The sequence below is a fragment of the Pelophylax lessonae genome, assembly GCF_965119305.1.
Source record: "Pelophylax lessonae genome assembly, chromosome: 4".
NCBI classification, from domain to species: Eukaryota; Metazoa; Chordata; class Amphibia; order Anura; family Ranidae; genus Pelophylax; species Pelophylax lessonae.
This window is the reverse complement of record NC_138771.1, coordinates 380,301,734-380,320,199: the sequence shown is the minus strand read 5'-3', so window position 1 is coordinate 380,320,199 and position 18,466 is coordinate 380,301,734.

Genomic DNA, 18,466 nt, shown 5'->3' with positions numbered 1-18,466 from the left:
AACCCGACTCTGCGTCAACTACGTAATTTTCCATGGGAGTTTTGCCATGGATCCCCCTCCGGCATGCCACAGTCCAGGTGTTAGTCCCCTTGAAACAACTTTTCCATCACTATTGTGGCCAGAAAGAGTCCCTATGGGTTTTAAAATTCGCCTGCCTATTGAAGTCTATGGCGGTTCGCCCGGTTCGCCGGTTTGCGAACATTTGCTGATGTTCTAGCTCGCCGTTCGCGAACGGCAAATTTTAGGTTTGCGACATCACTAGATATAATTAACCATAATATAAAAAGAGAGCTATAGATAAAAGTGTTTATAGTTTAGATCCCGTGAGTAGTGATAGAGAGGAAAAATGCAAATAGACCAGAAATATGTGTCCATTAGGAAGTGACTATCCCAGAGGGGCATGCTATAAAGTCATATATTCTCATAAGAGAGTATTAGTGAGAAGTGAATGATTCTGTATTGTAAGTGAAAACTTACCACAGAGAAACCGATGATGGATAGTGATGTCGCGAACCTAAAATTCGCCGTTCGCGAACGGCGAACGCGAACATCGGCAAATGTTCGCGAACCGGCGAACCGGGCGAACCGCCATAGACTTCAATAGGCAGGCGAATTTTAAAACACACAGGGACTCTTTCTGGCCACAATAGTGATGGAAAAGTTGTTTCAAGGGGACTAACACCTGGACTGTGGCATGCCGGAGAGGGATCACGCAAAAAAAAGTTCTTAAAAATTATAATTTTTTGATAGAGAGCCAATTATTGGAAAAATTAAAAAAAAATAAAAATAAAAAATGTCTTTGGATTTAGCATCTGGGGGGTCTAAAAAGTGTACCTGTCAAGTTTCAGCTCTGTAGCATGTCCAGAACCCCTAAAAAACAGCATTTTTCTTATATTTTCAGGAATACGGCTTCTCTGCGGCTGGCTTTTTCTCTTGCAGGCATTTAGCGGGCATTTTTTTAGGCAGGCATGTCATTTTTTGTATTTAGTGTCTGGGGGGTCTAAAAAGTGTACCTGTCAAGTTTCAGCTCTGTAGCATGTCCAGAACCCCTAAAAAACAGCATTTGTCTTATATTTTCAGGAATATGGCTTCTCTGCGGCTGGCTTTTTCTCTTGCAGGCATTTAGCGGGCATTTTTTTAGGCAGGCATGTCATTTTTTGTATTTAGTGTCTGGAGGGTCTAAAAAGTGTACCTGTCAAGTTTCAGCTCTGTAGCATGTCCAGAACCCCTAAAAAACAGCATTTTTCTTATATTTTCAGGAATACGGCTTCTCTGCGGCTGGCTTTTTCTCTTGCAGGCATTTAGCGGGCATTTTTTTAGGCAGGCATGTCATTTTTTGTATTTAGTGTCTGGAGGGTCTAAAAAGTGTACCTGTCAAGTTTCAGCTCTGTAGCATGTCCAGAACCCCTAAAAAACAGCATTTTTCTTATATTTTCAGGAATATGGCTTCTCTGCGGCTGGCTTTTTCTCTTGCAGGCATTTAGCGGGCATTTTTTTAGGCAGGCATGTCATTTTTTGTATTTAGTGTCTGGAGGGTCTAAAAAGTGTACCTGTCAAGTTTCAGCTCTGTAGCATGTCCAGAACCCCTAAAAAACAGCATTTTTCTTATATTTTCAGGAATACGGCTTCTCTGCGGCTGGCTTTTTCTCTTGCAGGCATTTAGCGGGCATTTTTTAAGGCAGGCATGTCATTTTTTGTATTTAGTGTCTGGGGGGTCTAAAAAGTGTACCTGTCAAGTTTCAGCTCTGTAGCATGTCCAGAACCCCTAAAAAACAGCATTTTTCTTATATTTTCAGGAATATGGCTTCTCTGCGGCTGGCTTTTTCTTTTTTTACTTTGCAAGCTGCTGTGCCACCTTATATATCAGTGGTGGGTGGGCAGTGGCACAGTACACTCTCTGTGGACCTGACAGCAGTCACTGGCACCCAGGCAACTGCAATTTAAAAAAAAATATATTTTTTTTTACTTTGCAAGCTGCTGTGCCACCTTATATATCAGTGGTGGGTGGGCAGTGGCACAGTACACTCTCTGTGGACCTGACAGCAGTCACTGGCACCCAGGCAACTGCAATTTAAAAAAAAAATATATATTTTTTTTACTTTGCAAGCTGCTGTGCCACCTTATATATCAGTGGTGGGTGGGCACACAGTGGCACTGCAGTGGGCAAAGTACACTCTGTGGACCTGACAGTCACTGGTAGCCCAGGCAACTGCAATAATAAAAAATATTTTTTTTTTTTCAATTTATTGCAACAAGATGCTGTGCCACCGTATATATATCAGTGGTGGGCAGTGCACTGCAGTGGGTACAGTACACTCTGTGGACCTGACACAGCACTCACTGCAATTATGACAGAGGGAAAAAAAAATATTTTTTAAAATGCCAGGTACTGTGCCTGTGCCACCTGAAATGAGTGTGGTGTGCACACAGTACAGTCTGTGGTAGGTCTGTGGCCTCTCACACACAGCGGGCAGGCAACTGCAGTCACAGTGTACAATATATATATATATATATATATATATATATATATAGAAAAAACTCTATTACCTTACCAGCCCTTAAAAGGGCTTTTGGGGACGCTATATATATATATATATATATATATATATGTATATATATAAATAAAAAAAAAACCTCAATTACCAGCCCTTAAAAGGGCTTTTGGGGACACTAGATATATATATATATATATATATATATATATATATATATATATATATATATATATATATATAAAATTACACAAATACCAGCCCTTAGAAGGGCTTTTTGGGGTGCTGTCCTTACAGCAGTAGTGGACCAAGAACACTGCAAGACCAGGAACACTGACTAACTGTCCCTAGCTTAACAGCAGCAGCAGCAGCAGCAGCAGCTCTCTCCCTACTCTCACTACACACACTGCTTCAGAATGATCTAAGATGGATGCTGCCCTGGCTTATTTATAGGAGGTGGGAGGGTGTGGGAGGGAGGTATGCTGATTGGCTGGAAATGTGCCTGCTGACTGTAAAGTTCAGGGTCAAAGTTTGCCTCAATGATGTCTTATGGGGGGCGGACCGAACATCGCATATGTTCGCCGGCAGCGGCGAACGCGAACATGCTAAGTTCGCCGGGAACTGTTCGCCGGCGAACAGTTCTATACATCTCTAATGATGGACATAAACTGAGTATCGTTATACAGTATATATCAATATGAAGGGGAGTGGTCTAAAACCATTCACATATAAATGTGTATAATGTTAAAAAAGGCAAGGATGTACATAGGAAAGGCTCATGGGAGCAGCAAAAGAATCCTGAAGAAATTGAAGGATTCCCAGATTTCAAAGACATGGAAAAATATCACATATGAATGTGCATCCGGTAGTATTTTAAACAGCATAAGCCATTTGCAAATTAGAATTGATATTTGGGGATCAGTGAATGTTCAAGAAAATATATCGTTGGAAAAGTGCAAGAATAAGAAGAGAAGATCATAAAAGAGATGTGGCTTACCCTGTTCCCAAATAGTGTTTTGTATAGCTGGTGCAAAGACAATCTTTACAGCTTAGTTTCCACTCAGGGAGCCGACCTAAATTTGCCTCCTAACATAATGGCATTTAAATATGTGAGAAAAGGACGCCAATTCCTCCCCCCTTACGTCTCCTGCTCCCAATGTCCGCCCGCCAAATGTCCGGACCGGACATGCGGGAGGATGTTCCTGTGTACGCCGATTTCGTCAACTTCCGGTCAAATAACCGGAAGTGACGAAGGGACTCTACGTTAGCGTCAACAGTGGAAATATCATGGGAAGCCCGAAGGGACAAAAGACCCAGCTACCCGATAATGAACAAAACCATAGGGGAAGCCAGAAATAAAAGCAGATAGAGAAAAAAGATGAAGGACAGGTCATAAAATGTACCTGTCATTCATTTGTGGGGACGTAGCATGACAGTTGGTATAAAAATAAAAAAAAAAAGATTTAATTACATGTTATTAAAGACAGTCTATTGGTTGATAAGACAGAATATATGATTGGTCATTTAACTCTATTATTGATTGGACAATGACAATGTAATATTACTGGTTACTTTTTTATTACCTGTTGTTGGTTGGTCCAAAAGTGACAGAATTTTCACCTTGAGCCGTTTGGACTCCCCTATATAAAGAGGAAATCTAACGGTTAAAATTCATTCAGCAGCGGGAGCAACAGACAATAGCTTCAGGACTTTTTGTTGTTGTTACTGACCTGCTATGGAATCCCTTCTCCAGCAGATCTTGAACCGGGCCGGGGAAGCCGATGGTGTTGAATGGATGCGGCGTTGCCTGTCCTTTTCTTCGATCCCAGAGCCGGTGGAGCCTTGCCGATCTTCTTCGGCTGTTACTGATGACGTTTCTCCTGTGTCTGTGGCGCTCCCTGCTGACGCGGGTCATGTTGGCCGAGGTCGTCCAGTCAGAATGGCTGCTGGCTGCCCGTGACCCCGGTGATGCAATTCCTGCCTGTCGAGACCGTGACCCCAGTGACGCATTTCCGGATCGTCAGGTCTTTGACCCCGATGACGCAGTTCCGGATCGTCATTTCCGGGCGACGGTCGCAAGGAGGCAAGATGGACGCCCGCTCCGCTCGGTGAAGCGACCGGGTCGTTTTGGAGATGATGTTGCCACTTCCTGCAGGAATTCCGGAAAAAAGGGAAGGCCCGTTTGAGGTACATGTAGTACCAATTCACAGTCGGCCCCCTTTGCTAATGTCACTCCTTCTTTCCAGGTTGTCGGTCCGGAAGTATCAGCGGCTCGGCATACCATCCCGGTTCCTGTCGTTCCAGTTTCCTCGTCTGACAGCTCTGCTTCAGGGATCCTGCCTGGGTGTTCTACTGGTACTGTGGTCGTTAATGATGCAGTACCTGAAGGTCAGTCTCATATGCTCAGGAATTTCTTTGCTATGTTGACTGATTTTTGTTCTCAAATGTCTTCTCCTGTTGCTGTGGCCTGTCCAGGGGCCATCTGTTGCGGACCCTCTGACCGAAGTTTGGTCTGAGGCGTTGCTTCCTACAGATCGCCCTGCTTTGCATGATGTATCTACCCCCTCTGTTCCTGTTTCTTCACCTTTGGTGCCTACTGTTTGCATGAAGGAGAGTATACCATGCGAAATTTCACCTTTAGGATTTCATTTACCTTCTTCTGTTAAAGAACGGATTTGGAGGGGGGAATTTGTTGATCTTTTGACTTTATTACCTCATTACAGAGCTGCAGGTAAGGATGGTGAGAAGCAGTCTGAGGATAGACTTAGGAATATTCCAAAGTCTTTTAATAATTGGCTGCAGGGCTATTGTATTTTTGCGAGTGTTTTAGGTGAAAGGCATCCTGAATTATGTTCAGGACTTTTTCAACATCTCGACATTGTCCTGGAGGCTTACAAACATTTTCAAGGATTTGGTTGGTACAGTTATGATGAATCTTTTAGACAGAAGCTTTCTATTCATCATTCCTTAAAGTGGGGAGTAAAGGATGTGGGGTTGTGGATTAATTTGTTATTGCCACAAAGATCATCTGCCCCTTCAAGATCATCTGCCCTTTCTTCCAACTTTGGGCAATTAAGAAAGGGAGTGTGCTTTGCTTTTAATGAAGGCATGTGTTCTCGTTCTAATTGCAGATTTAGACACGAGTGTTCACATTGTGCAAATAATCACCCTATTTCTCGTTGTTTTAAAAAGAATAATCCGCCTCTGTCCCTTCAGCTAAGGATCAGCTCTTTCAAAAGAGCGGCAACTCCGGTGAGCTGGGAAAGAATGCTTCCTTGGCTCATGGTGTACCCAGACAGTGACAAAGCTTTGATTTTGTATGAGGGTTTTAGATTTGGTTTTTATTTGCCCCCATATTCTGGTTCTGGATGTTTTGTCGTTGAAAATTTGCCTTCTGTACGTGAATTCCCAGGGTTGGTTCGTGAAAAACTTTTTAAAGAAATTGATGCTGGTAGGATGGCTGGCCCTTTTTCTTCAGATTTCCGCATTTCCCCATTGGGGCTTATCCCAAAGAAGGAGGTCGGCGAGTTTCGCCTTATCCATCACTTGTCCTACCCTGACGGGCTGTCTCTTAATGATGACATTGACCCTTCTCTTTGTTCTGTATCCTATTCCACATTTGAAGATGCATTGAAGAAGATTAGGGGTGTTGGGGCCTCTGCTTTGTTAGCCAAGTCTGATGTGAAGTCTGCGTTTAGACTCTTGCCTATACACCCTTCTGCGTTCAACTCCTTAGGAATTTTTTTTTGTGATCAGTTTTTCTACGACAAATGTTTGCCTATGGGGTGTTCGCTGTCCTGCTCTTATTTTGAGCTCTTTTCTTGTTTTGTTGAATGGGTAGTATCCTGTAGGGCGTCTTCAGGTAATGTTTTACATTACCTTGATGATTTCTTGTTCGTTGGGGGTGCTGATTCTCTGGATTGTCTGAGAATCTTTACTGAATTCAAAATTATTTGTTATGAGTTTGGGATCCCCTTGGCTACTGAGAAGACTGTATTCCCTACCACCGGGCTTGAATTTTTGGGTATTGAAATAGACACTGTATTGATGGAATTTCGCCTCCCAGCTGTCAAGATCTCAAAGATAAAATTTTTGTTGCAATTCATTTTGTGTAGGAAAAAAGTCCAGTTGAGGACTATTCAGTCTCTTCTGGGACTTTTAAATTTTGCTTGTCAAGTGCTGCCTATGGGCAGGGTTTTTTGTAAACGTTTGTATAGAGCCATTTCTGGTTTTTCATCCCCTTTTCATTTTGTGAGAATTTCTTCTGCTATATCTGAGGATTTGCGGATGTGGTTAAGGTTTTTGGATGACTTTAATGGATCTTCAGTTTGGCAGGATGATTTTTGTTCTGCTTCTGCTCTTAATTTATTCACAGATGCATCTGCCGCCCACGGTTTTGGGGGTTATTGGGATGGCAATTGGTCTGCTGCTTCTTGGCATCCTGATTGGATTAGTAGGGGTTTGACTTGTAGTCACTAGTATAGTGCTTTTGGAGTTGTTTCCTGTGCTTGTTGCATTGGAATTGTGGGGACAGCAATTTAGGAATAAGAGGATTATTTTACATTCTGACAACCAAGGAGTTGTATTTGCTGTCGACTGTTTGTCCTCTCGTTCCTTACCTGTCATTTCTCTATTACGTTTCTTAGTTTTGCAGTGTCTTCGATTGAATGTTTGGTTAAAAGCGAAGTATATCCCAGGTTTTTCGAATGATATAGCTGATTCTTTATCCCGCCTGCAGTTCCACAGGTTTCGGATGTTGGCGCCCCAGGCTGCTCCAATTGGCCTGTCTTGCCCCAGCCACTTGTGGACCCTTGTTTGCCTGACGTTGCATCAGCTATTCGGAATTCATTGGCTCCTTCTACTTGGTCGTCTTATCTGTTCTCGTGGGGGTTATGGTCCTCTTTCTGGTTATCGAGAGGGAGGGCTGTACTTCCTGTGGATGAGGGGTCTGTTATGTTGTTTTTGAATGACTTATGTAGTAAAAAATTTTCTTTTGCTTATGTAAATAAAACTTTGGCTGGCATTTCATTTTTTGCACGTTTCAGTGGTTATCCATCATGTGCTAGTTATTTTTCTGTGAAAGTTGTTTTGCGTGGTTATCGTAAGGCTCATGTTGTTTCTGATAAGAGGTTTGCCATATCATTGTCCATTTTAAAAAGTCTTTGTGGTGCTACCTCTTCAGTTTGTTTTTCAAGTTTTGAATCTTTATTGTTTCAGACTGCTTTTTGTGTCTGTTATTTTGGAGCCTTTAGAGTATCCGAGTTATTTGCTTCGTCTTCTACAGCAAGTAATGGTTTGCTGTTTCAAGATGTATCTTTGGTTGACGGGTCCTTGAGGATTTGCTTGAGGCAATGTAAAACTGACCAATCTGGACAAGGTTTTTTGATTTCCTTGAATAAACAGGTTGATACTACCATTTGTGTTGTGTTGCTGGTGGAACAGTATTTGAAAGTTAGGCCTCTGTTTTTTGGTCAATTTTTCATTCACCAAAATGGTCTTCCTGTTACTGTCTTTCAATTTAGTGCTATTCTTAAAAAATGTTTGGCCCACTTGCATTTGGACCATTTGCCAATCACGTCTCATTCGTTTAGGATTGGGGCTGCCACTTCTGCTTCTGTTGCAGGTTTTCCTGTGGCTCTATTCAAAATATTGGCAGGTGGAGATCAAATGTTTTCAGATCTTATGTTAGACCTAACCTTTCATTTTGAAATTGCAGGTAGTACTAAAATTGTATGGATTATCGGGCATTCCTATATTTTTTGGGCCCACAGAAGAGCTGCTCTAAGGACTTATGGCAGTAATCTAGGATTTCCTTCTACATCAGTGAAAATATATTGGTGTGGTGTTCGTGGTCTTCTATGGACTGATATGCGTTCTATGTTTTCTGCTCTTTGCATGAAGTAGCCCGTTCCTTATATTTTTATTCTACATGCAGGTGGTAATGATTTAGGGAATCGCAAGAATATTGATATTATTTTGCAAGTCAGGTCTGGTTTCGTGTATTTTAATTCTATTTTTCCTTCCTGTAGGTTGGTGTTTTCGGAGATGGTTTCGCGTTTGCTTTGGTTCTCTGAGGGTAAATTGTTTTTGGAGAAAAATCGCAAACGTGTAAATCGATCCGTGGCTAAATTTATTCCCTCTGTAGGTGGACTGTCTTATAGACACTCTGACCTGGAGGGGGTATTAGGCGGTTTTTATAGAAGTGATTTGGTTCATTTTTCAGATGTGGCGAATGATATTTTTAATGTAGGCCTACAATCTTGCATTGAGTTGGCCTTAGGCCTTGTGGTGGTGCCATCCCCTTAATGGGCTTGGCGTGTGGGATGTTTAATATTATTTTGTGGTATAGGCTGTGCTTTTTGGCTAGCCTACAGTATATATATGTATTTGTTTACATTTCAGTGGTGGTTAGTTTGGGCTTTAGGGCCAAGCTATACCTTTGTTTAAATCCCACATGGTATTTTAAAAATATTTAATAAAGGCCGTGGCCGTTTGTACCAATGCAAGTTTGTAGTGTCATAATTTTATATATTTAAAGCTAATGTATGGGTTATTTTAATTATTCATTCCTTATTGAAAGAGTTCTGCTTACGGCACCAAAAAGATGAAGGACAGGTCATAAAATGTACCTGTCATTCATTTGTGGGGACGTAGCATGACAGTTGGTATAAAAATAAAAAAAAAAAGATTTAATTACATGTTATTAAAGACAGTCTATTGGTTGATAAGACAGAATATATGATTGGTCATTTAACTCTATTATTGATTGGACAATGACAATGTAATATTACTGGTTACTTTTTTATTACCTGTTGTTGGTTGGTCCAAAAGTGACAGAATTTTCACCTTGAGCCGTTTGGACTCCCCTATATAAAGAGGAAATCTAACGGTTAAAATTCATTCAGCAGCGGGAGCAACAGACAATAGCTTCAGGACTTTTTGTCCCTCCCGCCCGCCCTGTTTTTCTGTTTTTGTCACGGCTTAGTGGTTGTGGGATGTTTAATATTATTTTGTGGTATAGGCTGTGCTTTTTGGCTAGCCTACAGTATATATATGTATTTGTTTACATTTCAGTGGTGGTTAGTTTGGGCTTTAGGGCCAAGCTATACCTTTGTTTAAATCCCACATGGTATTTTAAAAATATTTAATAAAGGCCGTGGCCGTTTGTACCAATGCAAGTTTGTAGTGTCATAATTTTATATATTTAAAGCTAATGTATGGGTTATTTTAATTATTCATTCCTTATTGAAAGAGTTCTGCTTACGGCACCAGAAAATACTTGATCATATTGCCGCTGCCATGCATTGAGGCGGAAAAGGTTTTATCAAACCAAAGTTAGCTATTATTGCTTAGTTGTATCATAGATCAGTCTTACAGTTAGTCCTGAATCTCATTATTACTTGTCTGTTAATTGTCTATTGTCATATTAATACAGAGACAACCTTATACATTGCTCAAAGGAATATATCAGACTAAACATTCTCGTATACAGATATGGATATATGGACTATATACAGATGGTATAGCAAATCTTTACAGACAACATATATATTAGCATGTACAGGAATATTTTACACCCCTATTGGTCAATTTATAATCATTTCTATTCTATAAGCATACATTATTCACTGATCATTACTATCTGAGTTGGTTAAGAGTTTCCGAACACAGGACAATAGATCTCCTGGTAACCAGTCCTATAAGAGAAAAGTGAAGTAAAAGTAAAAAAAAAAAAAGGGGGGGGGCAAGGGAGGAAAAAAGGGGGGGGGAAGGGGAGGGAATATATATACAGGATCAACAAGACCCACCATTTTTTCCTTCTTTATATTAACAATATATACAAGAGCAACAAAATTCACCTATAAGGTGGTGAGCCTCTCAAAAAGACCCCTTGTCAGACAGCATCATTCTTCCAAGAAAGGCGCATAACTTAAATGCTCATTGAGTCCAGGAGGGACACAATCATTCAAAGAAAAAATCCAGCGTGATTCCCTTTGAAGGATGACACTGTCAAAGGGTCCACCCCTGGGGCCTGGGTGGACCCTTTCTAAAGCAAAAAATTAGAATTTTGGGCATTTATATCTGTGTGTATATGCTATATGTCGAGCAATCGGACTTTCCAGGTCTCCACCCTTAGTGTATGTTACATGGTCTTTGATTCTTTCCCAAAAACGTTGCTTAGTCTTACCCACATAAAATGCTGGGCATTCGCATTTCCACAGATATATAATGCCAATTGTCTGGCATGTTACAAAATGTCTTGAAACAAAAATGTTTCCATTGGGAAGAGTTTGCTGGGGTTTTGTGGCAATATGTTTACAATAGATACAAGATCCACATGGGAAGGTTCCGTGAGGAAGTTTCGCACATGGGTCGATTCTTTTATTCCTTTCATAGTGGCTAGCTGTTACTAAGTCTTTAATAGATTTAATTCTTCTGAAAATTAGATTAGGTCTATTATCTACAAAATTGCCCAGAATTCTATCTTCCGTTAATAGGTGCCAATGTTTGGCCATTATTGCCTTTAGTTGGTTAGATTGGGAACAAAATCTTGTAATCAACCTAGTTCTATTAGGAGTTGGGACGGGTTCCCCTTGAAATAGGAGGAGATCCCTCGGACTGTCTTTGGCTTTCTTATACGCTCTTTTGGTGCTTTTTCTGCTGTATCCTCTTTGTAAAAATCTGGTTTGTAGACGTTGTGCCTCTAATTCAAAGGTAGAATCTTGTGAACAATTTTGCCTGATTCTACAATATTGTCCTGTTGGTATCCCTTCTATAACATGCTTGGGATGACTACTATTTGCATGTAACAAGGAGTTTGTGGCAGAAGGTTTTCTAAAGAGTGACGTAGCTAGCATGTTATTGGAGTCCCTATAAATCTCCAAATCCAGGAAGGGAATTTTGTTTTCATCATATGCATATGTAAAATGCAGATTGAAGGTATTATTGTTGAGAATGTCAACAAAATCCTTCAACTTATCCAGGGGGCCCGACCATAGAAAAAAACATCATCTATGTATCTCTTCCATACCTCTATGTATTCGAGGTATTGTGACAAAGGCTCCTGTGAGAAAAGAAAATGTTCCCATCCCCCCAGGTACAGGTTAGCGTAGGATGGGGCACATTTAGTCCCCATCGCTACTCCCTGTACCTGGAGGTTGTGGGAACCGTCAAACACAAACACATTATGTGTTAGAATGAAAAAAAGTAGATCCAAGATGAATTTGTTGAGTCTTCTATGGTCGAGCCCCCTTTCGTTCAAGAATGTTTCTACCGTTTCCACACCTCGGGTATGTGGTATGTTAGAATACAAAGATTCCACATCTATGGAGCCTAAAAAGGTGTTTTCCTCAATCTGAATGCCATCGACTGTTAATAACATATGCATTGTATCTTTTAAATATGAGGGTAAAGCCTCCACATGTGGACGCAAATATGCGTCCACATAGGAGCTTGCGTTTTGTGTAAGACTATTTATGCCCGAGACGATAGGGCGTCCCGGGGGGGTTTGTTTGCCCTTTCTGCATTTTCTGAAGTGCATAAAATGTCGGTGTGGCAGGTTCCTTGATAATCAAAAATTCAGCTAGTTCCTTCGTAATGATTCCCCACTGGAAATATTGATTTATTAGTTGAGTGAATTCTCTTTGATTTTTTTGTAATTGTAAGCTACTTACTTTTGAGTACCAGGATCTGTTATTCAAGATTTCCATACACATCTCTGTATATTGTAAATCATTTAAGATCACTACATTTCCGCCTTTATCAGCTGCTTTAATTATGATATATTTTCTTGCTTGTAGATCTTTAAGAGCCTGGTATTCAATTTCGGATAGATTACTTGAGTCTTTACGTATGCTCATTTGCTTAATGTCTCTCGTCACTAAATGTATAAAGAGGTCTACTTTTGAGTCTGATTAGGAAATCGTTTGGACTTTTTTTTGAATGGTTGGAAAGTTTTTTTTAGAAGTTAATCGGGTCTCATCTGATGTTGAGGATGGGGCGGGCTCATCCTCAAGCTCAGTGAGAACCTTTAAGATTTTATAATCTTTTTTTGTCCAATCGCGCCAGTTATTCAGGAGGCCTTCTAAAGGGGCATCTTTTTTCTTTAACTCAGGTCCCTCAATGAGGTGACTGAAATTTAATTTGCGTGCGAATAAATTCCCATCTTTAATGAATTCAAATCTGTCCAGATCTCTTGATGGGCAGAAATTGAGTCCTAGTTCTAAAAGTTTGATTTCTTCGTCTTTTAATTCAACACCTGAAATATTGATCACCTGTAGACTATTTACATCTTGGTTTTTTGTCCCTCGTCTGTGGATAGTGTTTTTATTGGACATAGGAGTCCTAGGGTCATTTGCTCTAAAAAAGCACTATCTTGAGAGCTTGGATAGTGAATCTTAGGAACAGCACCACCATGAGCTCCCTGGATGTTGGGCAGAGAAGTTCCTTTTGCACCTTGTGTGCAGCTGGGTGCCAGTGTGTGAAAGTTGGGGCCTAATTTAGGAGCTTTCGCTGTATGAGAAGTCTGAGTATTGGCCTTAGGTCCCGACGGAGGGTCTCTTTCCTCATCTTTTCTTTTATCAAGTCTCATTCTATTTGTTCTGTCTTGGCGTGTATTCCAAAATGTTGATGATGTAGACTATTATGTCTATTAGAGTTTCTTTCCCATCTATAGGCTTTACCTGATCTAAAAGCCTGTTGATCTCTGTTCATTTTTTTATCTTTCCTTTTAATAATTTCACCGCTATGTTTTTCAACGGCGTTTTTAATCTCTAGGTTTTTTTCTTTAAAGATAGGTTTAGTTTGAAAAGCTGCCAATTGATTTACAATCTCTACGATTTCTTTGTCCAGTATTCGAGCCTCGGCTTCATAATACTCCTTTAGTATTTGCATCATTTCAATAGAACATTTTGTCAGGTTTTCCTCCCATTTGTTCTTAATTTCTGATGAAATTCTGACAAGGGGTCTTTTTGAGAGGCTCACCACCTTATAGGTGAATTTTGTTGCTCTTGTATATATTGTTAATATAAAGAGGGAAAAAATGGTGGGTCTTGTTGCTCCTGTATACATATTCCCTCCCCTTTCTCCCCCCCCTTTTTTCCTCCCTTGTCCCCCTTTTTTTTTTTCCTTTTACTTCACTTTTCTCTTATAGGACTGGTTACCAGGAGATCTATTGTCCTGTGTTCGGAAACTCTTAACCAACTCAGATAGTAATGATCAGTGAATAATTTATGCTTATAGAATAGAAATGATTAAACATTGACCAATAGGGGTGTAAAATATTCCTGTACATGATAATATATGTTGTCTGTAAAGATTTGCTATACCATCTGTATATAGCCCATATATCCATATCTGTATACGAGAATGTTTAGTCTGATATATTCCTTTGAGCAATGTATAAGGTTGTCTCTGTATTAATATGACAATAGACAATTAACAGACAAGTAATAATGAGAATCAGGACTAACTGTAAGACTGATCTATGATACAACTAAGCAATAATAGCTAACTTTGGTTTGATAAAACCTTTTCCGCCTCAATGCATGGCGGAGCCAATATGATCAAGTATTTTCTTCTCTATCTGCTTTTATTTCTGGCTTCTCCTATGGTTTTGTTCATTATCGGGTAGCTGGGTCTTTTGTCCCTTCGGGCTTCCCATGATATGTCCGCTGTTGACGCTAACGTAGAGTCCCTTCGTCACTTCCGGTTATTTGACCGGAAGTTGACGAAAGCGGTGTACACAGGAACATCCTCCCGCATGTCCGGTCCGGACATTTGGCGGGCGGATGTGGGGGGTGGGAGACGTGAGGGGGGAGGGTTTGGCGCCCTTTTCTCACATATTTAAATGCCATCATGTTAGGAGGCAAATTTAGGTTGGCTCGCTGAGTGGAAACTAAGCTGTAAAGATTGTCTTTGCACAGCTATACAAAACACTATTTGGGAAAAGGGTAAGCCACATCTCTTTTATGATCTTCTTTTCTTATTCTTGCACTTTTCCAACAATATATTTTCTTGAACATTCACTGATCCCCAAATATCAATTCTAATTTGCAGATGGCTTATGCTGTTTAAAATACTACCGGATGCACATTCATATGTGATATTTTTCCATGTCTTTGAAATCTGGGAATCCTTCAATTTCTTCAGGATTCTTTTGCTGCTCCCATGAGCCTTTCTTATGTACATCCTTGCCTTTTTTATCATTATACACATTTATATGTGAATGGTTTTAGACCACTCCCCTTCATATTGATATATATAACGATACTCAGTTTATGTCCATCATCGGTTTCTCTGTGGTAAGTTTTTACTTACAATACACAATCATTCACTTCTCACTAATACTCTCTTATGAGAATATATGACTTTATAGCATGCCCCTCTGGGATAGTCACTTCCTATTGGACACATATTTCCGGTCTATTTGCATTTTTCCTCTCTATCACTACTCACGGGATCTAAACTATAAACACTTTTATCTATAGCTCTCTTTTTATATTATGGTTAATTATATCCACTAAGATGTTTGCTTTTTGGCATATCTTATTTTATGTGACACAATACAGGCGTAGTTGACCATTGCCTCTTTTGTCGATATTAATTTGCACAAATATACATACATCGTTCAATGTGATTGAATCTACTAGGATCAAAACTAAGGGTAAGCTATTTCTAATTTAGCTCTCTTTTCAATATATTTGAGTGAATATGTTCTCTATCCGATTGTTGGTTTTTTATATTTGGTATGTGAGAAATAGGAATTGGCCACTACATATCATCTACTCTCTCTCCTCCTCTTCTTCTTGGCGGGCATAGCTCTCGGGATTCTTCCCTCGAGGTTGCCTTTCCAATATATGCCCCCCCTTTAGGTCATCTGATAAACCATTCCCTATAAGCCTGTCCATATTACTACTCTTGTCTTCTGCTTTTATCTTTATTTTCTTTTCCCTTCCTCAAGGGGTCTAGATTGATCTTAGACTACATATAACAACAACCTTATACATAAGCAAATATAGTTGAATATTGAATGTCATTAACCAAGCTTTTCTCTTTTTTGGAATCAAAATAAAATAATATGGTAAACATGGATAGGTTATGATAATTGGAGATAAAATAATCTTCATCTGATTGATTGATTGATTGATTGATTGATTGATTGATTGACTCATATAAGTAAAAATATTTCCTTGTCTCTCTCTGACTTTCATGAGTTAAATTTGAGTATATTAAGACTAAAAGAACAAGTACTGTATGTATTTCAATCAATACTTTTATTGTGTTCTAACATGTATACTGTTTGTTCTGTAGATTTACTATTTATACTAAGAATATTTTGAAACAGCTGTTGCCTGAGGAAGCATTCATGGTGAAACGCGTAGTTCCAGCAACTTTTTGCCTTTTCATATAGCTCTATTTATTTTAGGCTCATTGAAATATAAGCACTTGCTTCTGTTCATAATATATGTATATAAAACTGCAATAATATGTATGTTTGTATGTTTTTAATATATGTTGAATAAAATCTTTTCTACCAACTTTTAAATGAAGATCTAATCTGGTTAAATTTCTTGCATCAGTGGCACATTTAAATCCCCTCTGGTTCTACCTCTGCCCTAGTGGACAGGGTTAGAAACCCCCTCCCCTTTCTCTATACAATTTTTACATTGGGGAAGGTGCCAATTCACTATTAATGATCAGTAAAGCCAATTTCTCCCCTCCACAACCATAATAATCATCATCAACTGAGCCAGGAGCTTCATGCTGCTTTTTCCTTTCCGGCATTTTCATGCTAGGAGAAGCATGTGGCACTCCTTTTCAGTCTGCCCCTGGGAGGTGGTGCTGTGCTTAAGGAGTCTTCCATGTCTGAGGAGTAACCAGCATTGTCAGGCTGGGAGCACACTGAGGCCGGCTCCCTCTGTGGAGCGGCAGCACCATTTTGGCTTCTTTTCCACTCCAGCTGCAGGAAAGAATCAGTGAGCTGGCAGGGAGCCCTAGGCTTTCCCTTCTTGTGGGCCATTGCTACTCTCTATCAGGGGAGAGTGCCTGCTGATATTAGTAGAAAATGCAGCTGTGGAAGGCCGTGGAGTTGTTCTCTCCGGCAGCCATCCAAGGACATGGCCAAGCTCTGCCCCATGTGGTGTTTTATGATTTTTGCACTGTATTATTGTAATTACCTTGGGTGGTCCTTTCATATTAAACTAGCTCTTTTATTTAGATATGTAAAAAAATATATATATTTCAATGTAATTGTATTACTTCACTTTACACTATGCAGCTTTTAAAGTCCGTTTGTTGTTTAATGGTTATTTACCTTTTTTGCTGTTTTCAAAAAATAGAGATAAAAAATTAGGTCACCTCGGACTGTCTACTTTCCCTAAAGGGGTGTCAGGAAGGGCTTGCCAGATAATGAGATGGTTTCTGCAGGCAAATTTCTGTCCCCAAACTTCTTCCAGAAGAGGTACATTAGCGGATGCTAATGTGCGCGCACATTCGCGCACGCGCATGCACACAAAAATGTGCTAGAATGTGAATAGATATGCGCATTAATGTGCGCGGAGCATCTTGTGACAGATGAGGGCGCCAAATGGGTTTATTAAAGCTGGGTCAGTACCCAGGTTTAGCGTTGTCTTGTCTACAGCGTTCCCATGACTGTCCTGTTCCCTGTTTATCTGCATCTGTTTCCAGTTACCTACTCAGCTTGTTCTGACTACTCCTGCTCTTCTCCTGCACCGACCTCGGCTTGTACTTTGACCACTCTCCAGTCTCGGCATCTGTACCTGATCTGATTGCACTGTGTATGACCTGGCTTGTCTGACTCTGTTTATGTTCCTGTCCATACAGAGCTATCTAGCTGCAAGCATCTGTCCGTCAGCCATTGGGTCCTGCTCTTCTGCTGACTATGTCCAAGTACCAGCCTGTTCTAGTCCTCAGGACATCTGCTGTCATCTGGCATACCCCTCTACCTGAAGCCCAGTAGCTAGCAGGACTACCAGCACTTGTGTGACTCTGCACTCCAGTGCCACCTGTTTTATCTATCAGGGACCCCGAGTCAGAGATTTAAGAGAGGCCTTCCTCTGTAAACCAGGCTCTTTCTACCATGTACGTGACAAGGTCATCTGGGAATGTTCACACTGACCTGGCATTTTTTTTCCCATCTAGTAAACAGTACAACCCAGTGGTTAATAAGTACCACAAAAAGAAAGTTCTGTCTCAAAAAAATGATAGAAAATGTATTTGGGTACAGTGTTGCATGAAGAAATAATTGTCAGTCCACATTTCACAGCAGTGGAAACTAACAAAATTACCCAGGTAATGAATGAGTATTAAAGGCTGATACTGAAGTGGTTTAGAGTTAAGGCTCCTCAGGCACCAGAAAGGGTCCAGTGCTCAACCAACCAACTTTTCTATTGTAATCACACAACTTTGTTAATAAAGTCATTTTAACCATTTAGCGCTGACATAGAGATCATGTGGTTTTACTAGAAAGCAATGCCAATAATTTTGTGACAAAATAAGTTTAGCAATCATTTTTACTCGTTACTTTGTCTAAACAAAGGTTTGATGTTTTGGGACAGGAGCTACAAGCAGGATGTGTAGATACCAGTGGCGGCTGGTCAATAGGGGGCACAGGGGCGCTGCCCCCCCCAAGGCTAGTCACACACAGTAAAATGCAGCATCTTAAAAAAAAAAGTGTACCTTTCAATGTGTGGGGCGCCGGACACATTGCTGTCTATGGGAGGGGTGGGAGTTTTGAATCATGTTCTTCTTTTCTCTCTTGCCGATTGGCAGCATTCTGGTGTGTCCTCTGGGCGCAGAGCAATGCGCCCCGAACACTCCAACTAATTTTCCCGAATTTGCCGTCCTGTGATTGGTCCAGCCTGGATGTCGTAGGGGTGGTGCTTGGACGGGGCGTCACTCTCTGATTCCCGCTTCCTCACCCCAGAGCCCAGCAGATGCCTTTGTCTCTGGTC